We start from the raw sequence: 7425 nt of genomic DNA, 5'->3' as shown, positions 1-7425 counted from the left end.
CCTGTTCAAGACCATTGTGTTCAGAAATGCTGTCTAAAATGGCGTAATTCATTTCATATGCCAAAATCAACAGCAGCGTTTTGTAAGCGGTGGCCAAATAAAATAAGGCAAGAATTGAATCAGTATAACACCTTCTAAGGTTTCTACCAAGTGTTCCTAGAGAAAAGTGTGGTTTTGTTTTCCTGATGCTTCACTGTTTGCTTCATTAATGGTCTCTGTTTAATTTCACCCTGCGTCTTCTTCGCTTGTGAATACTCGGTGTCAATGAGAACAGCTGAGTAGACAGCTAAGAAAACAAAGCACATCCAGAGAAACAGGGTACTAGATCCCTGCAGAGAGCAAAACTGTGCTTCGCCTGGTGCAGAGCCCAGCTCCTGACCTGGATTATTCGCTGCAGAGCATGCCTGTGCTGGGACTGCAGCTGCAGCTCTTACAGCCACGTGCCAGTGACCACCATCCACTGATCCAACACCAAAACCCCCTCACCCTGTCAGATAGCCACCCAATTCAAGATAGTGCTTTAAATTGCCACAAAATTAATGTATGGTAAAGTTTACTTCCAGAGTTGATAAGAACAGGTTTCCCACTGCTGTTTAAAGCTGTCTATGTTAGTTAAGCTATCTTTCTGCACTGGGGAATAGATAGTGAAGACCCTCTTTTAGTAATGCATCATCATTGCTTTCATAAGCTAGTAATTCTTTTTTTTTAATATATTGTTTATCTGCATATATAATACTAAATTAATAATGTACTCTATCTATTTTAATCTGATGTTGAAGAAACAATTACCAGTCTTTTGTTTGCTTCTTTACTGATAGCACTTGTGGTTTATGTAAATACAAGAATAACGACTAGATCAACTACGAAGTTAACTCCCAACGTAGGAATTATGAAATATTCTCTTCACACATACTTATATTGTCCCTATAAAGTTAGCTGGAAGGATTTTGCCCTGTAATTAGTGACTTTCTAAGACATAAGAAACAAAGGAGCAAGGCTTCAGCAGGAACACATAGGCAGCATCACAATGCAGTCAACGGAGATGGAGCAATTACACAAGCTGGTGAACTGAGATAGGAGCCAACATGCAGCAATAGCTTACTAAAACTGTTAAAATAATAAGGAGTCATTCCAGCCTGAAGACAGAACTCATCTTCGTGCTTTGCTTATGTCCTCCGTACAGAAGCATGCTAGGGAGTGTTGGCTTAGACCCCCTGAACATAACGTGGAGCTCTGAAGGAAGGGGCTTTGGCGAGTCAGGGCTATACACAGACTGACTAGCAGTTTGGGGCATGAGGAAAGGTTTTCCTCCTTTCTTCCTAGCTAGATCAAATCCCCCTCGAGGCAGAAGTCTCTGCTTGGAAAGGAATGCTATATGCAAGCCCATGCTCCAGGTAGTGCATTCGCAATGAGATGTAAAGTGACATCCATCTTGATTTAATGCCGCTCAAGAGCCATCAGGATTCTGAGCAGCACTTGGACACAATCCAAAGGCGATGATTGTGCATTGCAAGCCTTAGAAACATGTCCCAAGACCACAGCTCTCTCCTTTCCGCCAGTAAGTAAAATATATCCCAGAGGCTTCTTTTGTTATACTGCAATCGGGTTCTCCAAATCCATTTGCTGACTGCAGTGCATCTCATTTTCAAGTTTCTTTCTCTTCCACTGTGCTCACTCTTTCCATTCGATCCTAACAGCTGCATCTCAGTCAAAAATCAAACTTTCTGCAGACAAGCTAGGCTTCTCATCTGAGATGAGAAGAAGGCTTAAGAAATACCAAAGACAAAAGAGGATCAGGCCTTTTACTCCTGCCTTAGTGTGAACACAACAAATGAGGTGAGAATATTGTCTGTAATGGTTCCCGATGCTTCTTTCCACAAGTAATACATGGGTTAAACTAATTCACATACATCTTCTCATTATTTTCTTTCTTTTGAGATCTTAGTCTGGCTTAAAAAAAAAAAAAGGCAGGGTTGAGGGACAGTTTCAAGACACATTCAGTCAGATGGATCTGGCCATGCAGTATAACAGCTGGACTCTGAATTTCTGACATTGTAAATGTATCCCATAATTGAGTAGGCGTAAGTAAAGGGAGGCACAGTTTTGTGTGCATCTGAGCCTGCAAGTACACATGAACTTTCCTCTCTTCTTAGTTTTAAACTGCTAGAGAAAATCTTCAAAATGGGCAACAGTCACAGTGCAATCAGACAGACAGACTGTCTGCAGCAAAACGATTTAATTTGGTCCTGTTGCCCCTTCTGAAAAATGATGTCGACAGAAGATAAGGAGACAGAGAGTTTAAAATTGTTCCATCAGAACCAGTTGCCTGTTAGGAAGCTTATTCGAGGCAATTCAAGATTGTTCAGTTTTTTACAAGGCGATTGCCCATCAGGAAGACTGTTTGTAACTGAAGTAAAGGCTAAAATGGTTTACATAGCAGGAAGAGGCGCTCTGGGTTTGTACATATTCTGTACAACAGACCCTTCTGTGCATATTTCCCTTATTTTGCTTCGCTGTGTTTCTTCTGTTTACTGCTGAAGCTTTTTCTGCCTGACAGTCTGTTTATTAGCTGAAAATAACAGGAGCTTTTTCATTTTTGTTTTCCAAGGCAGGTAATTCAAATAATCTCAGAAAATTATTTTCCTATTCAATTAGGCTATGTAATAATGCAAGACCAAATCTTGGCATTCATAAATGAGCTGAGATGGATTTAATAGAGGAGAATAAGAGATGATATGGCTCTAGCACATCCTCTTTAACACCACAGCGGATTGGGACTGCCATTATCCAAGTATAGGGGCACACATCTTACCATAGTAGGAGTTATTGAGTTAAAAAATAATTTTGCGTTACCAAATATAGTCATTCCTTTCAAATCTATACTATGGTGGTGATTTCATCATTCTGATATCGTTTATACATGCATGCTTGGTCACTTTCAAGAAAGTAGACCTGAGATAATCTCTGTATTCTATTGGCATATTATATATATATATATATATGGCAGATTATATATATGCCAATATAAAAACTTGTATGCTAATATACTACTATTAGCAAAACAATGGCATTTGGAAGGTCCTGAGCCTGACCAGTCAAGGTCTGTAACTCTCTGGTGTATGTCCCAGCAGCGGAAGAGGGCTGTGAACAACACCAGCCACCTGAGCCCCTGAGGAGCATCCTCTCCATCAGGCACTGGCCCAACAAAAGGGGTGAAACCAAAAGCCAGGAACAGCCTTGCACTCTCCATCCTTTCTTGTTCATTTTCTGATATTGTTTTCTCTCTCCACATTTCTGTCCAGTAGATGTTTAGAGAAATGTTCAGAGGAACATTACCTCAAAGCTTTGGGGGGCTTACAAAAAGTCATTTTGTTAAAAGTAGAGTTGAAAGGAGCAAAGCCAAAGTAACTAATTCCTGATGTTAACTAAATGTCATTTCCACCTGCAGGTGTTTGATCTGAGCTCCTCCATCAAGTTCCAAAGAGCAACATTCAGAGCCTCAACATCACCAGCACCGTTTTGCCACCTGCCTTCCCCATCTGAAGGCAACACAAGATAGAGACCTTTCCTTCAAGATGCATTTCTCCCCTGTGCATTAAAGGAGAGGGGAACTGCCAGGGTGGCAAGGTGGCACAGGCAGCAGGTGCTCGGCCTGGGTCTGTGTGCCTGTGGACAATCCGAGAAGGGTAAGAAGAGGCTGCACCACAGGTCCCCACGAGCACTGCTGTGGATCCTACACCTGCATCACTGACCAGGCACCAAACAGGGCTGGACCCTGCCAGCATGTGCCCACACTGCTGTTCTCCTAGGGTTTTTTATGCTGACAAACAAAGAGACATAAAACCGCTCTTGTGTGCCAGCCTTTCCTCCACAAAATTTCCTTCTCAAAGATAACCAATTGAAGGAAAAGCATTGCAAGCCGATTTCATCCACATACACACAGAGCAGCAGGCACAACACCATCTCTGCTGCCTTATGAAAAATGGCACAGAAACATATTTGCACAGAAACAAATGGCTTCTGCAGAACTCATTATGTTAAAGACTAACTAACCCTACTGGCAGAAAATGCAAAGATCTGTCCTGTCCTATTGAACTAAGGCTGAACATCTTCAGCCTTTATTGGGCACGATTTGTGCTTAAAAAGGATAACGGCTATTAAGTAAAAGATAAATGTTTATCAGCCAGAATCATTTCTACTGATGCTTATTAGCCATTCAAGACTATATGGCCTACCCAGATATATTTTATTGTCTAATGTAATAAAATTTTCTACATTGGATCTTACTACAAAATAAAATTGTTCTTAAGAGAAGATTTATTTTACAAAGTTAGTCCACAAAAACTGAATAAGGCATGAGACATTGGATAGGCCAGTTGCAGATCTGTAATTCAGTTTATGAGTAGATCATAGACATCAGTTAGGGACTTGATCTATGTATGTTTGGAACATCAGTGGGTAGGCAGCCTTGGAAGACATCCTCATACGCATTGCCCCAAGCAGACAGGTTTTAGTAAAGCGGTGATCCTAGGTAAATTGTGTTGCTGTGAATGACACACATGAGAAACATGAGCCTCAGAACCTAATATTAGTCTCCTCACCAGTCAGCAGTTCAGGAAACCAGCAAGAACTCTGGTTCCACAGGTTTGCTTCTAAGGACAAGAAAGCATTACCTAAAGCAGTGTCTGACTGGAAGGGTCGGGGGTTGCCTGCCTGTCCGTGGCACTTTGTGCACGCTGAGGTGGGATGCCCCCCTCCAGCACGGCGACCATCGCAGCATCTCAGCAGAGCCTGAGGGAGCTGCTCCTGCTCCTCGCAGCACTGGCTGCCCAAGTGCAATCTGTTTTTCAATCTGTTTCTGATCAACACCAAGCCAGAGAACGACTGCTCAAGAAAGTTTAGGAACAGGGGCCAGCTCCTCTCTGATTTAGGGCAGCCCTGTGTCCGTCTCCCCGCTCAGAGCTTCACCGGAGCCATTTTCCCCACCCACAACGCAGCGAGCAGCAGTGACACCATCCCCTAGTCACCGCTCCTCGCTCCCGAGTTTAATGCAGCAAGCATGACGTGCTCCTCACCTCCTCATCTCTCTCATCCCTGAAGTCCTTAAGCAATTCTCGTCTCTGCCAAAAGACTGAGTGCTGAGTACTGTTTTTATGATTGAGCATAAAGCAACTCCAGAATGAGGAAAGTGCAAAGGTGATACTTGTAGGTTCATGGAAAAGCACAATATTAGATCACTAGGTCTGACCTTTATCAGAAGACAGCATGGAATTTTATATGGAAAACACTTCATTGAGCCTAATAATTTGCATTTGACAAAGGCTTGCAGCAAGAAACTGAAGCCAGCTACAGCCACATTTGAAAGGTGAGCGTGGCTAGCTGTGGGAACCTCTGACAAAAAGGTGCAGTGGATTCCCTGTCTCATAACATTTCAAATCGAGTCTGAATGTCTCTGAAAGACTGGCACTAACCAAAGAGAAGTCATTTGGCTTAATTCAAAACAGGGTGAAGTTCCCCATAGCCTGTACTACACAGGATGACCTAATCGACAAAATAACCTCATTCGGCACCTTACCCTACAAATACCGCCAGCGTATCCTACAACAAAGGCTACCAACAAATGAGTGCAATGTTCAAGAGAAGACAATGGAACGGCCTGGGGTCTGATCCTGCATCTCACAAGGTCAATGGGTATTTTTGTCATTGAATTCAATGTGAGCAGAAATGACGCTAAGATTTTTCTAGTTCAGATGTCAGCTATTAATTTGGATGATGGTTATTTGATTCCAAGGAAAGCCAGTGGAATCAAGTTAAAAAGACAGAGATATATTCATATATTCTTAAACTGGGAGACACCGCAACTCTCTGATAACCTAAATTAGATTGAGCTAGTGCTATCTCTAATTAGGATCTTTCACTATGAACAAGGAAAGAGGACAAAGTGAATTAGCAAAGGAAACAGTACATACATTGGCTCAAAACAATAACCAGAAATGTTAGCTTCCATGTCAGATGCCATGCACGAAGAAAAAAATGCTTGAAAAATTATTTTACTAAGGAAAATCTGAAACTATTCAGAATTAGACTCGCTAGAAATGTTGGTGATATTTATTAACTAATTAGCTAAATGACCTTTGCATCATTTTTATACACAATTTTCTTTCATAAATATTTCATGAATTACATGTAATTATTAGTAACATCAACTTTAGTGAATTAATTACTGCCAATTCCTATTAATAAAATGCATCTTGTAATAAATAATGTTAGTTTATTACAGAGTATTGGTCTCAGAGGTATTCACATCTGTCAGTTGCCTTCTACTTCAGGCTAAAAGAAAGGTAATCAAATAACTGTAATTATTGTACTAAATATATCACCGTTTGTTTAAAATGTCAATGGGAATGGATAAAGGCATTTGTAACAATCTGAACTGAATATCCTAATCTGCAGTGGTGTAAGTACATCCGACAAAGAGCCACGTTGCCATCGGGATAACGGCTGATGTCTGGGGCTAACAGACAGAAATGTCAACAAATGGTTACTTCTCTGATTTACTTACAGGTTTTTGCCTACTGGCCATTGGCTTAAAGCTACTTTAAGCTAATAAGGAACAGTGAATTTAATCTGATGGCTCCTAATTAGCCCTTGTGAAAGGGGTGTTGGAGTTAGTCCAGTTCCAGTAGACCAGTGTCCACGCGGATGCTACCATAGCTGGTGCTCTGCAGCATGAGTCCTGCTGGGAGTCCTTTCCTGTGCTGAAAGCAGAGAGGAAGGCAACCTGTTTTCTAAACAGACTCCAGAGCTCTTGGACCACGTACTACAGGAAGGCATAAACCAGCACAGGCCACCTCCCTCCTGCCTTACAGACAACCAAGAGACTGTTGCCAACCTGCATGCAACCTGCTCCTTTCCCAGAGCACCAAGATCACATTATGGGCTCGTATGCTAAAAACATTAAAATCTAATTCAGAGACTGCATTGCAAAATACATTGCAGTAGATAAGAAGTTAGCAGCAGAAGGAGTAAGAAATGATTTTCTACTTGTATTGCAGCAAGACTTTAGTAGGGCTTACACCCCCAGCAAGATGGCACCGCAGCGGGCCTAGTGGTTGTGGTAAGCTCTTCCAGCTTTTGGCAGCACACAGCTGAGAGCAAACCCCCTTCCACGCCAATATTCAGAACAGGACAGCCCTCGAACAAGGCTGAGGCCAGGCCGAAGGGCTCACCCTGGAGCCGTGCTGCCGTATGGTCCCGCTGCTCCAAGCAGAGGCTGCACTCACACCCGCAGGCCCAGCCGCCCGCTCAGCCGGGGCATGCAGTACAAATGTAGTTTTCATCCACTCTGTTTATCACCATTTCCACACAAGAACAGTGAATGATTCTCCAGCACTACACTGCTCCGAACATCTTTTCTTACATATC

The sequence above is a fragment of the Anser brachyrhynchus genome (assembly GCF_964034855.1).
Source record: "Anser brachyrhynchus genome assembly, chromosome: 6".
NCBI classification, from domain to species: Eukaryota; Metazoa; Chordata; class Aves; order Anseriformes; family Anatidae; genus Anser; species Anser brachyrhynchus.
The sequence above is the reverse complement of the archived record's forward strand: the minus strand, read 5'-3'. Positions refer to the sequence as shown.